Consider the following 22,343-nt stretch of genomic DNA (forward strand, 5'->3'; position numbering starts at 1 on the left):
AGTCCTCCATTTTGTACTGATCTCAGAAAGCCTAATAGTTCTCCAACAGCACTTATAGTTCACCAATCTAAAATCAGTCAATGTAAGCCACTATATAAACAAACTGAAAAAATAAACACATGGTTACCTCAAATGCTGAAAAATATGTTTACAAAATCCATTAACCATTCTTAATAAAAATCTAGAGAGATCAAGGATACAAGACATATAACTCAACGTAATAAAGGAATTTTACAGCAAGCCTATAACCAACATCAAATTTAACTTAAGAAAACACAAAGAAATTCCACAAAAATCAGGAACAAAACAAAGTTGTCCACACTCACAAACTGAAAAGGAAGAAGCTGAAGTATCTTTATTGGTGGATGATATGCTAATATAATAATTAACCTCAAGAATTCTACCAGAGGCCCTTCCGCTCAACTCGAGCCCCGGGCTACCTTGCCAGCAGAGTCTTGCCCAACACCCGCAAGGGCCCACACGGGACTCCCCACGTCATCCTAAGACCTCTAGTGAGTGGAACACAACTTCTGCCAGGAGTCTGGTTCGAACACCAGATATCTGGGTACCTGCCCTGCAAGAAGAGAGCTTGCCTGCAGAGAATACTCTGCCCACTGAAACTAAAAAGAGTGCTACCCTCCAGGTCTGCTTATAGAGGCTAACAGAGTCACCTGAAGAACAAGCTCTTAACAGTGACAATTAAAACAGCTAGCTTCAGAGATTACCAGATGGCGAAAGGCAAACGTAAGAATCCTACTAACAAAAATCAAGATCACTCACCATCATCCTAACGCAGCACTCCCACCCCACCTAGTCCTGGGCACCCCAACACAACCGAAAATCTAGACCCAGATTTAAAAACATTTCTCATGATGATGATAGAGGACATCAAGAAGGACTTTCATAAGTCACTTAAAGAATTACAGGAGAGCACTGCTAAAGAGTTACAGGTCCTTAAGAAAAGCAGGAAAACACAGCCAAACAGGTAGAAATCATTAAAGAAAAACAGGAAAACACATCCAAACAGGTGATGGAAATGAACAAAACCATACTAGAACTAAAAGGGGAAGTAGACACAATAAAGAAAACCCAAAGCGAGGCAACGCTGGAGATAGAAACCCTAGGAAAGAGATCTGGAACCATAGATGCGAGCATCAGCAACAGAATACAAGAAATGGAAGAGAGAATCTCAGGTGCAGAAGATTCCATAGAGAACATCGACACAACAGTCAAAGAAAATACAAAATGCAAAAGGATCCTAACTCAAAATATCCAGGTAATCCAGGACACAATGAGAAGACCAAACCTACGGATAATAGGAATTGATGAGAATGAAGATTTTCAACTTAAAGGGCCAGCTAATATCTTCAACAAAATAATAGAAGAAAACTTCCCAAACATAAAAAAAGAGATGCCCATGATCATACAAGAAGCCTACAGAACTCCAAATAGACTGGACCAGAAAAGAAATTCCTCCCGACACATAATAATCAGAACAACAAATGCACTAAATAAAGATAGAATATTAAAAGTAGTAAGGGAGAAAATTCAAGTAACATATAAAGGAAGGCCTACCAGAATTACACCAGACTTTTCACCAGAGACTATGAAAGCCAGAAGAGCCTGGACAGATGTTATACAGACACTAAGAGAACACAAATGCCAGCCCAGGCTACTATACCCGGCCAAACTCTCAATTACCATAGATGGAGAAACCAAAGTATTCCACGACAAAACCAAGTTCACACAATATCTTTCCACGAATCCAGCCCTTCAAAGGATAATAACAGAAAAGAAGCAATACAAGGACGGAAATCACGCCCTAGAACAATCAAGAAAGTAACCATTCAACAAACCAAAAAGAAGACAGCCACAAGAACAGAATGCCAACTCTAACAACAAAAATAAAAGGAAGCAACAATTACTTTTCCTTAATATCTCTTAATATCAATGGACTCAATTCCCCAATAAAAAGACATAGACTAACAGACTGGCTACACAAACAGGACCCAACATTCTGCTGCTTACAGGAAACCCATCTCAGGGAAAAAGACAGACACTACCTGAGAGTGAAAGGCTGGATAACAATTTTCCAAGCAAATGGACTGAAGAAAAAGGCTGGAGTAGCCAATTTAATATCGGATAAAATCGACTTCCAATCCAAAGTTATCAAAAAAGACAAGGAGGGACACTTCATACTCATCAAAGGTAAAATCCTCCAAGAGGAATTCTCAATTCTGAATATCTACGCACCAAATGCAAGGGCAGCCACATTCATTAGAGACACTTTAGTAAAGCTCAAAGCATACATTGCACCTCACACAATAATAGTGGGAGACTTCAACACACCACTTTCTTCAAAGGACAGATCGTGGAAACAGAAACTAAACAGGGACACAGTGAAACTAACAGAAGTTATGAAACAAATGGACCTGACAGATATCTACAGAACATTTTATCCTAAAACAAAAGGATATACCTTCTTCTCAGCACCTCACGGGACCTTCTCCAAAATTGACCATATAATTGGTCACAAAACAGGCCTCAATAGATACAAAAATATTGAAATTGTCCCATGTATCCTATCAGACCACCATGGCCTAAGACTGATCTTCAATAACAACATAAATAATGGAAAGCCAACATTCACGTGGAAACTGAATAACACTCTTCTCAATGATACCTTGGTCAAGGAAGGAATAAAGAAAGAAATTAAAGACTTTTTAGAGTTTAATGAAAATGAAACCACAACGTACCCAAACCTATGGGACACAATGAAAGCATTTCTAAGAGGGAAACTCATAGCTCTGAGTGCCTCCAAGAAGAAACTGGAGAGAGCACATACTAGCAGCTTGACAACACATCTAAAAGCCCTAGAAAAAAAGGAAGCAAATTCACCCAAGAGGAGTAGACGGCAGGAAATAATCAAACTCAGGGGTGAAAACAACCAAGTGGAAACAAGAAGAACTATTCAAAGAATTAACCAAACGAGGAGTTGGTTCTTTGAGAAAATCAACAAGATAGATAAACCCTTAGCTAGACTCACTAAAGGGCACAGGGACAAAATCCTAATTAACAAAATCAGAAATGAAAAGGGAGACATAACAACAGATCCTGAAGAAATCCAAAACACCATCAGATCCTTCTACAAAAGGCTATACTCAACAAAACTGGAAAACCTGGACGAAATGGACAAATTTCTGGACAGATACCAGGTACCAAAGTTGAATCAGGATCAAGTTGACCATCTAAACAGTCCCATATCACCTAAAGAAATAGAAGCAGTTATTAATAGTCTCCCAACCAAAAAAAGCCCAGGACCAGATGGGTTTAGTGCAGAGTTCTATCAGACCTTCAAAGAAGATCTAATTCCAGTTCTGCACAAACTATTTCACAAAATAGAAGTAGAAGGTACTCTACCCAACTCATTTTATGAAGCCACTATTACTCTGATACCTAAACCACAGAAAGACCCAACAAAGATAGAGAACTTCAGACCAATTTCTCTTATGAATATCGATGCAAAAATCCTCAATAAAATTCTTGCTAACCGAATCCAAGAACACATTAAAGCAATCATCCATCCTGACCAAGTAGGTTTTATTCCAGGGATTCAGGGATGGTTTAATATACAAAAATCCATCAATGTAATCCATTATATAAACAAACTCAAAGACAAAAACCACATGATCATCTCGTTAGATTCAGAAAAAGCATTTGACAAGATCCAACACCCAATCATGATAAAAGTGTTGGAAAGATCAGGAATTCAAGGCCCATACCTAAACATGATAAAAGCAATCTACAGCAAACCAGTAGCCAACATCAAAGTAAATGGAGAGAAGCTGGAAGCAATCCCACTAAAATCAGGGACTAGACAAGGCTGCCCACTTTCTCCCTACCTTTTCAACATAGTACTTGAAGTATTAGCCAGAGCAATTCGACAACAAAAGGAGATCAAGGGGATACAAATTGGAAAAGAGGAAGTCAAAATATCACTTTTTGCAGATGATATGATAGTATATATAAGTGACCCTAAAAATTCTACCAGAGAACTCCTAAACCTGATAAACAGTTTGGTGATGTAGCTGGATATAAAATAAACTCAAACAAGTCAATGGCCTTTCTCTATACAAAGAATAAACAGGCTGAGAAAGAAATTAGGGAAACAACACTCTTCTCAATAGTCACAAATAATATAAAATATCTTGGCGTGACTCTAACTAAGGAAGTGAAAGATCTGTATGATAAAAACTTCAAATCTCTGAAGAAAGAAATTAAGGAAGATCTCTGAAGATGGAAAGATCTCCCATGCTCATGGATTGGCAGGATCAACATTGTAAAAATGGCTATCTTGCCAAAAGCAATCTACAGATTCAATGCAATCCCCATCAAAATTCCAACTCAATTCTTCAACGAATTGGAAGGAGCAATTTGCAAATTTGTCTGGAATAACAAAAAACCTACGATAGCAAAAAGTCTTCTCAAGGATAAAAGAACTTCTGGCAGAATCACCATGCCAGACCTAAAGCTTTACTACAGAGCAATTGTGATAAAAACTGCATGGTACTGGTATAGAGACAGACAAGTAGACCAATGGAATAGAATTGAAGACCCAGAAATGAACCCACACACCTATGGTCACTTGATCTTCGACAAGGGAGCTAAAAGCATCCAGTGGAAGAAAGACAGCATTTTCAACAATTGGTGCTGGCACAACTGGTTGTTATCGTGTAGAAGAATGCGAATCGATCCATACTTATCTCCTTGTACTAAGGTCAAATCTAAGTGGATCAAGGAACTTCACATAAAACCAGAGACACTGAAACTTATAGAGGAGAAAGTGGGGAAAAGCCTTGAAGATATGGGCACAGGGGAAAAATTCCTGAACAGAAGAGCAATGGTTTTTGCTGTAAGATCGAGAATTGACAAATGGGACCTAATGAAACTCCAAAGTTTCTGCAAGGCAAAAGACACCGTCAATAAGACAAAAAGACCACCAACAGATTGAGAAAGGATCTTTACCTATCCTAAATCAGATAGGGGACTAATATCCAACATATATAAAGAACTCAAGAAGGTGGACTTCAGAAAATCAAATAACCATATTAAAAAATGGGGCTCAGAACTGAACAAAGAATTCTCACCTGAGGAATACCTAATGGCAGAGAAACACCTGAAAAAATGTTCAACATCCTTAATCATCAGGGAAATGCAAATCAAAACAACCCTGAGATTCCACCTCACACCAGTCAGAATGGCTAAGATCAAAAATTCAGGTGACAGCAGATGCTGGCGTGGATGTGGAGAAAGAGGAACACTCCTCCATTGTTGGTGGGAGTGCAGGCTTGTACAACCACTCTGGAAATCAGTCTGGCGGTTCCTCAGAAAATTGGACATAGTACTACCGGAGGATCCAGCAATACCTCTCCTGGGCATATATCCAGAAGATGCCCCAACTGGTAAGAAGGACACATGCTCCACTATGTTCATAGCAGCCTTATTTATAATAGCCAGAAGCTGGAAAGAACCTAGATGCCCCTCAACAGAGGAATGAATACAGAAAATGTGGTACATCTACACAATGGAGTACTACTCAGCTATTAAAAAGAATGAATTTATGAAATTCCTAGCCAAATGGATGGACCTGGAGGGCATCATCCTGAGTGAGGTAACACATTCACAAAGAAACTCACACAATATGTACTTACTGATAAGTGGATATTAGCCCCAAACCTAGGATATAAGATATAATTTGCTAAACACATGAAACTCAAGAAGAATGAAGACTGAAGTGTGGACACTATGCCCCTCCTTAGATTTTCGAACAAAACACCCATGGAAGGAGTTACAGAGACAAAGTTTGGAGCTGAGATGAAAGGATGGACCATGTAGAGACTGCCATATCCAGGGATCCACCCCATAATCAGCATCCAAATGCTGACACCATTGCATACACTAGCAAGATTTTATTGAAAGGACCCAGATGTAGCTGTCTCTTGTGAGACTATGCCGGGGCCTAGCAAACACAGAAGTGGATGCTCACAGTCAGCTAATGGATGGATCATAGGGCTCCCAATGGAGGAGCTAGAGAAAGTAGCCAAGAAGCTAAAGGGATCTGCAACCCTATAGGTGGAACAACATTATGAACTAACCAGTACCCCGGAGCTCTTGACTCTAGCTGCATATATATCAAAAGATGGCCTAGTCGGCCATCACTGGAAAGAGAGGCCCATTGGACTTGCAAACTTTATATGTCCCAGTACAAGGGAACACCAGGGCCAAAAAGGGGGAGTGGTTGGGCAGGGGAGTGGGGGGAGTGGGTGGATATGGGGGACTTTTGGTATAGCATTGGAAATGTAAATGAGCTAAATACCTAATAAAAAATGGAAAAAAAAAGAATTCTACCAGAGAACTCCTACAGCTGTTTAACATCTTCACCAAAGTGGCTGGATAAAATATTCACTAAAAACAAATTTAGTAGTCCTCCTATATCAAAAATATAAATGGCCTAAGAAAGAAATCAGGAAAAACACTCTACACAATAGGAAAAATAATATGAAATACCTTGAGGTAACTTGAATCAAGCAAGTGAAAGACCTGTATGGCAAGATCTTCAAGTCTTTGAAGAAACAATTAACATTCATATTAGAAGACATTAAAAGGTGCTCATGGATCAGTAGGATCGAAATCTTAAACATGGACATCCTCTTATCAACCATCAGTGGGAGGGGAAGCTCTTGGTCCTGTGGAGGCTTGATGGCCCAGAGTGAGGGGATGATAGAGCAGTGAGGCTGGAGTGGGTGAGTGGGTGGAGGAGCACCCGCACAGATGCAATGGAAATGGGGCAGGGGGAGGGATGGGATTGGGAATTTTTGGAAGGCAAACCGGGAAGGGGTATCATTTGAAGTGTAAATTAAAAAAAAAAAAAAGATTAATAAAAATGGCTATCCTCCAAAAGAATTCAATGTCCTCCTCATCAATACTCCAAAACAATTCTTTACAGTCCTTGAAAGAAAAATACTCAATTTCTTATGGGAAAACAAAACAAAGAAACTAACAAAACTCAGAATATCTAAAATAGTCCTGTATAATAAAAGGACTTCCAGAAATATTTCCATTTCTTTAGCTCTACTACAGAGCTATGATATTGGCCTTAAGATATACATAAGATATACATCTTAAAGTATTAAAATTTAAAAATAATTGAGTTGTCTTGGATAAAGAACTACTAAGAAAAAATAGAACCCCATGAAAGGGTAGTCATAGCACTTTCTCAGATACTGAGCTGATAACTTAAATAGAATTAAATCCTTTCATGTGTTTTTTTTTAAAGTAATTCCCTCACTGGCACAATTCTAAATAAACAGAAAATACCTTTAAAATTAGCTCTGAGACTTTTAGTATTATTTATTAGAGCCATGGAGCAAGAGAACCTAACTAGTTTAAGCAAAAACATGAAATAGTAAAATATTATTTGCATTTAGCTTAGGAATAGGACAAGACACTAAGACCAGGCTCTGTGTTCTATTATATCTTTGTTTTTATTTTATTCACATAAATAGTACTTAAAATTAAATTTACATGATCATGACATACTACTATGGGCTTGTGGTCTTTGCTGATTATACAGACTTCATAAAATGAAAAATAAAACAGTAATATTTCATGTAGATGCCTGGTGTTTCTGTGTTGACACAATACTATTTCATTACACAAGACTATTATCTGCTCTGCCCTTTCCCTGACCCTCAACTTTATCTCAATTTGTTTTAGATTTTGACATAGAGAAATGCAAATACTGCAGTGTTGAAACACAAGGCTGTGCATAGGGCATTACTGTTTGCTTTCAATCTCCTGTCTAGGCAGCTTTGCTGGCCAGCCTGGGTGTGGATTTGCCACTATGCTGAACTGTCAAGGCACTTGAGATTGTCTTTGTGAATCACTCAGTCAGTAATTTGCTATTTGTTTTACGTTATTTTACTCTTTCTAATTCACATGATTGTTTTCACATGAAATCACCTGGGTCTTTATAGGAGTTCCGGAAGGTTAGAGAGAGTAAGTATGATTAACTACAGTGTAAGATGGAGAACATAGGTCATTGCTCAAAGTCAATGATCGCTTAAAGTACCAAGAGAAGTCTAAAGTAAAGAGTTCTTTTTCATAGTGTCATATGGTTAAGGTTTCTGTTGATACTGTGATGAAACATGGTGACCCAAAGCAGTATATGGAGAATAATATTTTATTAGGCTTAACTTTCATAGCATGGTCCATCATCACAAGAAATCAGGTCTTGAACTCAATCAGGGCCATAACCTGGAAGCAGGAGCTGATGCAGAGGATAAGGGGGAGTCCTGCTTACTGGCTTGCTTTCTATGGCTTCCTTATTCTGAATTCTTACAAAATTCAAGACCACCTGACCAGAGAATGCACCACCCATAATGTGTTGCTTCCTCCCCCATCCAGCACTAATTCAAAGGTACCCTACAGGCTGGCCTGACATTATGGAGGTATTTTAAAAATTTATTTATTTTTATTCTTCAATCCCTTTTTATAGTCAGTCCAGACTTCATTGCTGTCTCCATCTGCCCTAGGACCGCTCCCCATATTTCCTCCCCCATCTCCAAGAAAATGTCCTGTCTTAGACAACTTGACACACAAACACATCACTATTGAGCCTCAGCCCTTACTTTCTTATTCATCCCCAAGATCTAAATAACTTTAAAAGTCCCACAGTCTGCATATTAAAAGTTCAATCCCTTTAAAACATCCAATATCTTTTAAAATTCAAGGTCTGTTAAAAATTCAAAATCTCTTAACTGTGGGCTCTATTAAAATACCTTCTTACTTCAAGAGGGAAAAATATCAGGGCACAGTCACAATCAAAAGCATAATCAAGCTCCAACTGCCCAATGTCTGTGATCCACTCACAATCTGGATTAATCCAAGGGCTTGGGTCACTTTTCCAGCTGTGCACGTTATAGCACACACCTTGCCTTCTAAGCTCCAGCTGCCTGTACTCCACTGCTGCTGCTGTTCTTAGTGGTCATCTCATGATACTGGCATCTCCAAAACACTGCTGTCTTATGCTGTAACTAGGCTTCACCAATAGCCTCTCATAGGCTCTCTTCATGGTGTCAAGACTCAGCTCCTTTGCATGACCCCTTCAAGTCCTGGGTCATCAATTGCAACTGAGGCTCTACCTTCACCTATGGCCTTCCATGGCCTCTCACAGTGCTGAGCCTCAACGGTTCTACATGACTTGTTCATGCCTTCAAAACCAGTACCACCTGGGTGACTCTTACACATTACCAAGTCTGGCCACAGCACAAGGTACAACCTTGGCTATCTCTGGAACATAGCCTCGTTGCTCTCCAAAAATACTTCCCAGAAGTTTCTACCTCAATGATGTTAGTCTCTTCTTAATCACTACTAATTTCTTCTCTCCAGCTACCCAGCATCAACAGCCCCAGTAATGCAAAATTTTCACTTTACTAGTTCTGGTATCTTTTTAATCACAGTTGATTCTTCAGCACCAGCTAACCAGAACCACAGAATCTTCACAATCAAAGTAGCAACAGCCCTGATACGAGTCTTTAATCTTCCCTCTGAAATTTCACAAGCCAGGCCTCCATCTTCTGCACTGTTCTCAACATTATCTTCCAAGCTCCTACACAATATCCCATAGAGCTTGTAACACCAAATGAATCTTCTAGCCCAAAGTTCGAAAGTCCTTCCAAAGTCCTCCACAAAACATGGTTGGGCAGGCCAAGCAGTCCTCTTCTGTATATGTATCAGGCCTCATATCTGTAGGTTGCCAATTTGTTCATTTGATAATGTCCTTTGCTTTGCAGATACTTTCCAGTTTCATGAGGTCCCAATTATCAATTCTTGATCTTAGAGCCTGAGCCTTTGGAGTTCTATTTAGGAAATCCGCTCCCCCCCCCCGCCCCCCGTGCCAATGAGTTCAAGGCTCTTTCCCACTTTTTCTTCTATTATATTCAGTGTGTCTGATTTTATTTTGTGTGCCTTGACCCACTTGGATTTGTGTTGGGAGCCGCGCCCACATTCGCCGTTACAAGATGGCGCTGACAGCTGTGTTCTAAGTGGTAAACAAATAATCTGCGCATGTGCCAAGGGTATCTTATGACTACTTGTGCTCTGCCTTCCCCGTGACGTCAACTCGGCCGATGGGCTGCAGCCAATCAGGGAGTGACACGTCCGAGGCGAAGGAGAATGCTCCTTAAGAGGGACGGGGTTTCGTTTTCTCTCTCTCTTGCTTCTTGCTCTCTTTCTTCTTGCTCTCTTGCTTCTTGCTCTCTTGCTTCCTGCACCCTGGCTCCTGAAGATGTAAGAAATAAAGCTTTGCCGCAGAAGATTCTGGTCTGTGGTGTTCTTCCTGGCCGGTCGTGAGAACGCGTCTAATAACAATTGGTGCCGAATTCCGGGACGAGAAAAAACTCGGGACTGGCGCAAGGAAGATCCCTCATTCCAGAACCAGAACTGCGGGTCGCGGTAATAAAGGTTCCCGTAAAGCAGACTGTTAAGAAGGATTCAACTGTATGAATTCAGAACTTTTCAGCTGGGGAACGAGAGTACCAGTGAGTACAGCTTTACGAGGTAAGTCTGATCTTGAACTTTCTAACGAAATTCAAGACAGTCTATCAGAAGTAAAGTGGAATATGTTTGGCCTTGAATTTTTTCTGGTGTTAGAAGCCCTTTTGTTCCTTTTCACATGTTATCAAGTGGTTAAGGCAGGGCGGATTCTAGAGGAAATTCAGGACAAGCTATCAGAAGTAAAGCGGGGAGAGAGAGTAGGAACAAAGAGGAAATATGGTACACAAAATAAGTATACAGGCCTTTCCAAGGGTCTTGAACCCGAGGAAAAGTTAAGGTTAGGTAGGAATACCTGGAGAGAGATTAGAGGAAAAAGAGGAAAAAGGGAAAAGAAGAAAGATCAATTAGCGGAGGTCTCTAGGAAAAGGAGCCTGTGCTCATCGCTGGATGGGCTCGGGGAGCCAGCTCTTAGTAGCTCTGAAGCAGGTGAAGAATCCTCCTCTGAGGAAACAGACTGGGAGGAAGAAGCAGCCCATTACCAGCCAGCTAATTGGTCAAGAAAAAAGCCAAAAGCGGCTGGCGAAGGCCAGTTTGCTGATTGGCCTCAGGGCAGTCGGCTTCAAGGTCCGCCCTATGCGGAGTCCCCGCCCTGCGTAGTGCGTCAGCAATGCGCAGAGAGGCAGTGCGCAGAGAGGCAGTGCGCAGACTCATTCATTCCCAGAGAGGAACAAAGGAAAATACAACAGGCATTTCCGGTCTTTGAAGGAGCCGAGGGTGGGCGTGTCCACGCTCCGGTAGAATACTTACAAATTAAGGAAATTGCCGAGTCGGTTCGTAAATACGGAACCAATGCTAATTTTACCTTGGTGCAGTTAGACAGGCTCGCTGGCATGGCACTAACTCCTGCCGACTGGCAAACGGTTGTAAAAGCCGCTCTCCCTAGTATGGGCAAATATATGGAATGGAGAGCGCTTTGGCACGAAGCTGCACAAGCGCAGGCCCGAGCAAACGCAGCTGCTTTGACTCCAGAGCAGAGAGATTGGACTTTTGACTTGTTAACGGGTCAGGGAGCTTATTCTGCTGATCAGACAAACTACCATTGGGGAGCTTATGCCCAAGTTTCTTCCACGGCTATTAGGGCCTGGAAGGCGCTCTCTCGAGCAGGTGAAACCACTGGTCAGTTAACAAAGATAATCCAGGGACCTCAGGAATCCTTCTCAGATTTTGTGGCCAGAATGACAGAGGCAGCAGAGCGTATTTTTGGAGAGTCAGAGCAAGCTGCGCCTCTGATAGAACAGCTAATCTATGAGCAAGCCACAAAGGAGTGCCGAGCGGCCATAGCCCCAAGAAAGAACAAAGGCTTACAAGACTGGCTCAGGGTCTGTCGAGAGCTTGGGGGACCTCTCACCAATGCAGGCTTAGCGGCCGCCATCCTCCAATCTCAGAACCGCTCCATGAGCAGAAATGATCAGAGGACATGTTTTAATTGCGGAAAGCCTGGGCATTTTAAGAAAGATTGCAGAGCTCCAGATAAACAGGGGGGGACTCTCACTCTTTGCTCTAAGTGTGGCAAGGGTTATCATAGAGCTGACCAGTGTCGCTCTGTGAGGGATATAAAGGGCAGAGTCCTTCCCCCACCTGATAGTCAATCAACTGATGTGCCAAAAAACGGGTCATCGGGCCCTCGGTCCCAGGGCCCTCAAAGATATGGGAACCGGTTTGTCAGGACCCAGGAAGCAGTCAGAGAGGCGACCCAGGAAGACCCACAAGGGTGGACCTGCGTGCCGCCTCCGACTTCCTACTAATGCCTCAAATGAGTATTCAGCCGGTGCCGGTGGAGCCTATACCATCCTTGCCCCCGGGAACCATGGGCCTTATTCTCGGTCGGGGTTCACTCACCTTGCAGGGCTTAGTAGTCCACCCTGGAGTTATGGATTGTCAACATTCCCCTGAAATACAGGTCCTGTGCTCAAGCCCTAAAGGCGTTTTTTCTATTAGTAAAGGAGATAGGATAGCTCAGCTGCTGCTCCTCCCTGATAATACCAGGGAGAAATCTGCAGGACCTGAGATAAAGAAAATGGGCTCCTCAGGAAATGATTCTGCCTATTTGGTTGTATCTTTAAATGATAGACCTAAGCTCCGCCTTAAGATTAATGGAAAAGAGTTTGAAGGCATCCTTGATACCGGAGCAGATAAAAGTATAATCTCTACACATTGGTGGCCCAAAGCATGGCCCACCACAGAGTCATCTCATTCATTACAGGGCCTAGGATATCAATCATGTCCCACTATAAGCTCCGTTGCCTTGACGTGGGAATCCTCTGAAGGGCAGCAAGGGAAATTCATACCTTATGTGCTCCCACTCCCGGTTAACCTCTGGGGAAGGGATATTATGCAGCATTTGGGCCTTATTTTGTCCAATGAAAACGCCCCATCGGGAGGGTATTCAACTAAAGCAAAAAATATCATGGCAAAGATGGGTTATAAAGAAGGAAAAGGGTTAGGACATCAAGAACAGGGAAGGATAGAGCCCATCTCACCTAATGGAAACCAAGACAGACAGGGTCTGGGTTTTCCTTAGCGGCCATTGGGGCAGCACGACCCATACCATGGAAAACAGGGGACCCAGTGTGGGTTCCTCAATGGCACCTATCCTCTGAAAAACTAGAAGCTGTGATTCAACTGGTAGAGGAACAATTAAAACTAGGCCATATTGAACCCTCTACCTCACCTTGGAATACTCCAATTTTTGTAATTAAGAAAAAGTCAGGAAAGTGGAGACTGCTCCATGACCTCAGAGCCATTAATGAGCAAATGAACTTATTTGGCCCAGTACAGAGGGGTCTCCCTGTACTTTCCGCCTTACCACGTGGCTGGAATTTAATTATTATAGATATTAAAGATTGTTTCTTTTCTATACCTTTGTGTCCAAGGGATAGGCCCAGATTTGCCTTTACCATCCCCTCTATTAATCACATGGAACCTGATAAGAGGTATCAATGGAAGGTCTTACCACAGGGAATGTCCAATAGTCCTACTATGTGTCAACTTTATGTACAAGAAGCTCTTTTGCCAGTGAGGGAACAATTCCCCTCTTTAATTTTGCTCCTTTACATGGATGACATCCTCCTGTGCCATAAAGACCTTACCATGCTACAAAAGGCATATCCTTTTCTACTTAAAACTTTAAGTCAGTGGGGTTTACAGATAGCCACAGAAAAGGTCCAAATTTCTGATACAGGACAATTCTTGGGCTCTGTGGTGTCCCCAGATAAGATTGTGCCCCAAAAGGTAGAGATAAGAAGAGATCACCTCCATACCTTAAATGATTTTCAAAAGCTGTTGGGAGATATTAATTGGCTCAGACCTTTTTTAAAGATTCCTTCCGCTGAGTTAAGGCCTTTGTTTAGTATTTTAGAAGGAGATCCTCATATCTCCTCCCCTAGGACTCTTACTCTAGCTGCTAACCAGGCCTTACAAAAAGTGGAAAAGGCCTTACAGAATGCACAATTACAACGTATTGAGGATTCGCAGCCTTTCAGTTTGTGTGTCTTTAAGACAGCACAATTGCCAACTGCAGTTTTGTGGCAGAATGGGCCATTGTTGTGGATCCATCCAAACGTATCCCCAGCTAAAATAATAGATTGGTATCCTGATGCAATTGCACAGCTTGCCCTTAAAGGCCTAAAAGCAGCAATCACCCACTTTGGGCAAAGTCCATATCTTTTAATTGTACCTTATACTGCTGCACAGGTTCAAACCTTGGCAGCCGCATCTAATGATTGGGCAGTTTTAGTTACCTCCTTTTCAGGAAAAATAGATAACCATTATCCAAAACATCCAATCTTACAGTTTGCCCAAAATCAATCTGTTGTGTTTCCACAAATAACAGTAAGAAACCCACTTAAAAATGGGATTGTGGTATATACTGATGGATCAAAAACTGGCATAGGTGCCTATGTGGCTAATGGTAAAGTGGTATCCAAACAATATAATGAAAATTCACCTCAAGTGGTAGAATGTTTAGTGGTCTTAGAAGTTTTAAAAACCTTTTTAGAACCCCTTAATATTGTGTCAGATTCCTGTTATGTGGTAAATGCAGTAAATCTTTTAGAAGTGGCTGGAGTGATTAAGCCTTCCAGTAGAGTTGCCAATATTTTTCAGCAGATACAATTAGTTTTGTTATCTAGAAGATCTCCTGTTTATATTACTCATGTTAGAGCCCATTCAGGCCTACCTGGCCCCATGGCTCTGGGAAATGATTTGGCAGATAAGGCCACTAAAGTGGTGGCTGCTGCCCTATCATCCCCGGTAGAGGCTGCAAGAAATTTTCATAACAATTTTCATGTGACGGCTGAAACATTACGCAGTCGTTTCTCCTTGACAAGAAAAGAAGCCCGTGACATTGTTACTCAATGTCAAAGCTGCTGTGAGTTCTTGCCAGTTCCTCATGTGGGAATTAACCCACGCGGTATTCGACCTCTACAGGTCTGGCAAATGGATGTTACACATGTTTCTTCCTTTGGAAAACTTCAATATCTCCATGTGTCCATTGACACATGTTCTGGCATCATGTTTGCCTCTCCGTTAACCGGAGAAAAAGCCTCACATGTGATTCAACATTGTCTTGAGGCATGGAGTGCTTGGGGGAAACCCAGACTCCTTAAGACTGATAATGGACCAGCTTATACGTCTCAAAAATTCCAGCAGTTCTGCCGTCAGATGGACGTAACCCACCTGACTGGACTTCCGTACAACCCTCAAGGACAGGGTATTGTTGAGCGTGCGCATCGCACCCTCAAAGCCTATCTTATAAAACAGAAGAGGGGAACTTTTGAGGAGACTGTACCCCGAGCACCAAGAGTGTCTGTGTCTTTGGCACTCTTTACACTCAATTTTTTAAATATTGATGCTCATGGCCATACTGCGGCTGAACGTCATTGTTCAGAGCCAGATAGGCCCAATGAGATGGTTAAATGGAAAAATGTCCTTGATAATAAATGGTATGGCCCGGATCCTATCTTGATAAGATCCAGGGGAGCTGTCTGTGTTTTCCCACAGGATGAAGACAACCCATTTTGGGTACCAGAAAGACTCACCCGAAAAATCCAGACTGACCAAGGGAATACTAATGTCCCTCGTCTTGGTGATGTCCAGGGCGTCAATAATAAAGAGAGAGCAGCGTTGGGGGATAATGTCGACATTTCCACTCCCAATGACGGTGATGTATAATGCTCAAGTATTCTCCTGCTTTTTTACCACTAACTAGGAACTGGGTTTGGCCTTAATTCAGACAGCCTTGGCTCTGTCTGGACAGGTCCAGATGATTGACACCATTAACACTTTGTCAGCCTCAGTGACTACAGTCATAGATGAACAGGCCTCAGCTAATGTCAAGATACAGAGAGGTCTCATGCTGGTTAATCAACTCATAGATCTTGTCCAGATACAACTAGATGTATTATGACAAATAACTCAGCAGGGATGTAAACAAAAGTTTCCGAGATTGTGTGTTATTTCCATTCAGTATGTTAAATTTACTAGGGCAGCTAATTTGTCAAAAAGTCTTTTTCAGTATATGTTACAGAATTGGATGGCTGAATTTGAACAGATCCTTCGGGAATTGAGACTTCAGGTCAACTCCACGCGCTTGGACCTGTCCCTGACCAAAGGATTACCCAATTGGATCTCCTCAGCATTTTCTTTCTTTAAAAAATGGGTGGGATTAATATTATTTGGAGATACACTTTGCTGTGGATTAGTGTTGCTTCTTTGATTGGTCTGTAAGCTTAAGGCCCAAATTAGGAGAGACAAGGTGGTTATTGCCCAGGCGCTTGCAGGACTAGAACATGGAGCTCCCCCTGATATATGGTTATCTATGCTTAGGCAATAGGTCGCTGGCCACTCAGCTCTTATATCCCATGAGGCTAGACTCATTGCACGGGATAGAGTGAGTGTGCTTCAGCAGCCCGAGAGAGTTGCACGGCTAAGCACTGCAATGGAAAGGCTCTGCGGCATATATGAGCCTATTCTAGGGAGACATGTCATCTTTCAAGAAGGTTCAGTGTCCTAGTTCCCTTCCCCCAGGCAAAACGACACGGGAGCAGGTCAGGGTTGCTCTGGGTAAAAGCCTGTAAGCCTAAGAGCTAATCCTGTACATGGCTCCTTTACCTACACACTGGGGATTTGACCTCTATCTCCACTCTCATTAATATGGGTGGCCTATTTGCTCTTATTAAAAGGATAGGGGGAGATGTTGGGAGCCGCGCCCACATTCGCCGTTACAAGATGGCGCTGACAGCTGTGTTCTAAGTGGTAAACAAATAATCTGCGCATGTGCCAAGGGTATCTTATGACTACTTGTGCTCTGCCTTCCCCGTGACGTCAACTCGGCCGATGGGCTGCAGCCAATCAGGGAGTGACACGTCCGAGGCGAAGGAGAATGCTCCTTAAGAGGGACGGGGTTTCGTTTTCTCTCTCTCTTGCTTCTTGCTCTCTTTCTTCTTGCTCTCTTGCTTCTTGCTCTCTTGCTTCCTGCACCCTGGCTCCTGAAGATGTAAGAAATAAAGCTTTGCCGCAGAAGATTCTGGTCTGTGGTGTTCTTCCTGGCCGGTCGTGAGAACGCGTCTAATAACAGATTTGAGCTTTGTACAAAGTGACAAATAAGGATCTATTTTCATTTTTCTACATAGAGACTTCCAATTAGATCAACACAGTTTATTAAAAATGCTTTCTTTATTCCATTGTATATTTTTGGCTTCTTTGTTAAAGATCAAGCATGTATAAGTGTGTGGGTTCATTTCTGAGTCTTCAATTCTGTTCCATTAATCTACCTGCCTGTCTCTGTTCCAATTCATGCTGTGCTTTTATCACTCTTGGTCTGTAGTATAGTTTGAGGTTAGGAACAGTGATTCCCCCCAGAATTTCTTTTACTGTTAAGAATTGTTTTCACTATTCTGGGTTTTTGTTTTTCCAGATGAATTAAGCAATTGCTCCTTCCATATTTTTGAAGAATTGTGTTCAGATTTTGATGGGGATTGCGATGAATTTGTGAATTGCTTTTGGTAGTCATTTATTTATTTATTTATTTATTTATTTATTTATTTATTTATAATTCCTACATCCTAGCTTTGAATCTTTTTTCTTTGGTTGTTTGTTTGTTTACATTTTTTTACACTCTATATTTTATCCCACCTGCCAACCCTCCAACTGTTCCCCATTCCATACCTCCTCCTCACTACCCTGTCTCCACATGGATGTCCCCACAACCCATCCCACCTGACCTCTAAACTCCCTGGGGCCTCCAGTCTCTTGAGGGTTAGATGCATCATTTCTGAATGAACACAGACCAAGCAGTCCTCTACTGTATGTGTGTTGGGGGCCTCATATCAGTTGGTATATACTAACTGTTTGGTGGTCCTGTGTTTGAGAGATCTCAGATGAGTTGAGACTGCTGGTCCTCTTACTGGATTGCCCTTCTCCTCAGTTTCTTTCAGCCTTCCCTAATTCAACAGCAGGGGCCAGCTGCTTCTGTCCATTGGTTGTGTGCAAATATCTGCATCTGACTCTTTGATCTGCTTATTGTGTCTTCTGGGGTGTAGTCATGGTAGATTCCTTTTTGTGAGTGCTCTATAGCTGCAGTAGTAGTGTCAGGCTTGGGACTTCTCCTTGATCTGGATCTCACTTTGGCCCTTCTTTTCCTCAGGCTCCTCTCCATTTACATCCCTGTAATTCTTTCAGGCAGGGACAATTATGGATCAGAGATGTGACTGAGGGATGGCCCCCATCTTCCTCATTTGATGCCCCATCTTCCTGCTGGAGGTGGACTTGGGCTTTATAAGTTCTCTCTCCCTACTGTTGAGCATTTCATCTATGGTCCCTCCCTTTGAATCCTGAGTTTCTCTCACCTCCGAGGTTTCTTGTGCATTCTGGAGGGTCCCCCCAAGCTCTTATCTCCAGATATTGGCTGTTTCCATTCTTTCTGATGGCCCTCAGGGCTTCAGACCTTTTCTCTCACCCAATACCAGATCAGTTTCCCCTCTCAAAAGAATTGAGCGTAGGAGGAAAGTTCTGAATTAATAACATTTATGCGGGATTGATGCTTGAACTGAGAAAGTGCTTGACACCCAGACATGATCACTTTAATTTAATCCCCCAAACTCATGCAATACGTATGCCAATGTGTCACGGTAGAGAGGTCAAAACAGGCAAATCCCTAGGGCTTACTGCCCAGCCAACCTAGACTAATCTGACTTGTAAAGAATTGAATGACCTCAACTCAAAAACAAAACATAAAAGCAAAAACAAACAAGCAAACAAACACATGGATAGAACTTTTGACATAACTTTCTCAACGCTCTCATTTCTGACCTTCATACTCATGTACACATACTCCCATTATTTACATACATTTACCATGGTTAAAGATAATTATCAGCTTAAAGTAACATGGACAAATAACATAAAAACGTAAAATAATGACTGATAATGAAAAATATACCCGTAGAAAATGAGCTAATCATGTTATTGTTTCCTTTAAAATTTCTCTCATTAGCATACAACATTCTTTTTTTTTAACCTTATTCTCCATCTTGTTGCCTTGAGTTCACAGACCATGAAAACAGTATGTTTTGCTGTACAAAAATTACAAAATGTCAAATAAAAAAAAAAACAAAGAATTTCAAAATGTCACATAAATGCAAAGTAGCATAAGTAAATGATTAATAAAGGTTTTCGTGGTACCATCCATTTGTTAGCCTTATATCAAATACAATAAAATTAAGCATGTTTCTACTTTCAAGTAAATTAGAGGAGGTGGTTTTACATTTATGATTAAGATCACTCACAAAGCCCTCTTCTACCCTCCAGTTCCAATCATATGATCTTATTTCCAGTTCTCTACCAGACCACAGGATAGCAGGGTAGATATCTTCTTCTTCCCTGTCTCTATTTCTAGGGGTCTACAGAGATCCTGATGACACACCCAGCTTTCCTGCCTCCTGTGGACCCTCTGAGCTTCCCCCATTTTAGTTTATTCCCAATCCTTTGTGTCTATTCTCAATACGTAAAAACATCTCCTGCTTGAGGTCTTCACTGCCCACACCTGGCAGAAACTCAGAAGATTTCCCACCAGTCAACCCACAGCAACCCCAGTGTTCTCAGAACCAGAGAAGGTGACAAAAAACAAGAATAGGAACACCAATTCGAAAAACACAATCCCAGATACCTGGTTCAACAGTCATAAGCATCCCAGATCTGGATGCCTCAATGCTAGTGTATGCACACAATTTAATAACAACCAAGACAATGTGTTCTACTATAGCCCACCAACCATCTTATAGTAAGCTCTGTAAAGTAAGCTCTATAAACACTTTTAGCTACAGTAAGGACCTGTCTTCAAGATGAAATGCTAATACAACAGTAGCACCAAGATCTGATTATATTTAAGTCTTACTCCAGGAGATTCATCAACACTGCTTGAATGGCCAGAAGTCTGAGCCCAGAGAGTCAAGAAACCTAACAGAACATCAAATACCACTGTTAAACTAAAGGAACTGCCTGGGTCCAGCAAGGTTGCAGAAGGAACTGTGTGACCTTAGCATTGGCATATGTGCATTAGCATAAGCAAGAACTCACTAAATTGCAAGATAGATAGATAGATAGATAGATAGATAGATAGAAAGATAGATAGATATCAAATACTACATTTAAAGCTAACTTTCTCACATTAAAAATAGACTTGGCAACCACAAGTAATATACTCATGAACTGCCTAGGACTCACTATATTTTTAAAAAATGTACTTGCTGTCTGGTTCATTTTGCCACTATTGTGATCTGTAGTTCAGTTTCTAAGAGTCGAGATGATAAGGTGATGAAATGCTGATTTATGGGCTAACCAAAAGGGAACCTGGGGTAAATGATTAAACTCATATGTAATTTCTAAGCAAGTAGCTTTTGTAAATAAAAACTTGGCTTTGGTCTGCAAGAGAAAGCTACCTTGAGTAGAGGACTATCTTGAGCAGATTACAGATGTGTCAGCTTATATCCATCATTGACTCCTAGTAAAATGAATGCCTCTCCCATTCATCCCTTCCTCAAAACTCTCTCTTAAGCTGAGGCTGGACTTTGGCAAGAAACATAGCCATAAAACTAATTGCCCACATCTGCTATACTAATGGATCAGGGCTTTGCTCAATCATCACCAGAGAAGCTTCCTTCTAATAGGAGGAACACATACAGAAATCCACAGATGGACATTGTTAGAACCTTTGAGCCCTCAATCCAAAGTAGGCTATTTCAATCACATGTCTTTTCTCCAAGCTCACAGAACACTGCTGAAGTGGAGGGAGAAAGACTGTAAAAGCCTTCAAGAATGGAGAACACCAGAAAAAAGCAGGACCCTTTAGCAATAGTAGAAACAACACTGATATAAAATCATATAGACTGTGAGAGCATTACACTTCTGCTCCAGATGAGATCTTAGTGTTGAGAGGAAAAGCAGATACAAGTCCACTTCCATAACCCAGAAGCTTTCTCCAATAGATAATAACAAAGAAATTGAAAGTTAGTTCTCACCAACATAGTCTCTCTTGGGAAATAAACCATTCCCAAGGACAAACTCCATCCACAGCCATAGATGGACATGATGAAAATTTCTAAATGGCATCCTTAGAAGTTCTTTGACTCCTAATTTTTTGTCTGGGTTGTTAGTTTGTTTACCTTGTATGTCCTTTGCATATATAGTATGCCTTCCAGTTTTGTGCTTTTATGGGATTACTCTGCGTATTAATGTGTGTTTTTCTGAATCTATATAGATTGACCTTGGTTTTGTTGTTGTTGGAATCTTTTTCTTCTGCTTGTTTGATTTTGTTTTTTTATATTGGTTTGTTTGGTTTGCTGTTTAATTTATTTTACTGTTTAGATGCCTCTGTTTTCTAAGCAGAAACAGAAGGTGATGAATTCAGGAGGGAAGGGAGATTGTAAGCATCTTAGGGGAGTTTGAGCAGAGGTAACCATAACAGACTATGTTGTATTAAAAATCTATTTTCAATGAAAGGAGAACAAAAGTAAAGCAAAAAAAAGATGTACAGAAAATAAAAATAAGTCACATATGCATATAAATGTGTGTATTATTTATAAATGCACACAAAAAAGACTGAATAAGATTGTTGAAGAAATGTATCAATAAATAAAGCAGTGGTATATGTCCACTAGACAGATTTTAGCAAAGCATTACAAAATCAAATCTATATTTGTGTATGAAATAGTTGTATATTCTGTTTTTAAAGATTAAAATACAAAAAATTGAATTTTCATCATCATAGCTTGCGAAAACGAGATGAGACTATACAGCATCAATTCCCAATTCATTAAGAGAACTTTCATCAAACTAAGAATAGAATGACATGCTCTTAATTTCATTCAAAGCATCTATTAAAACCTAACGTTATACATCATCTTTAAGTGGGAGACTCTAGACAGTTCCATTAAAAAGTCGTAATCACTGGTTTCAATAGAGGCTTAGTAGAGAACATATTCTGTAATGTGTAGCTTATAAAGAACTGTGCTCTGAATTGGATATTATTAGTTTTTCATTCACCCTTACTTGCATTTACATTATTGTGACATCACTAAGCTATACATGTGCACATTTTATACAAACAGCGAAAACTAAATGGGTATGAATAAAGTCTTGCCATGATACTCCAGAGAACACTCTCAATATTTACTAAAACAGGGACTATTTTCATTTCTTTGACAATATGCATTGTGGTAGTTTGGAAT

This window comes from Mus musculus, chromosome 3 (genome assembly GCF_000001635.26).
Source record: "Mus musculus strain C57BL/6J chromosome 3, GRCm38.p6 C57BL/6J".
NCBI lineage: Eukaryota > Metazoa > Chordata > Mammalia > Rodentia > Muridae > Mus > Mus musculus.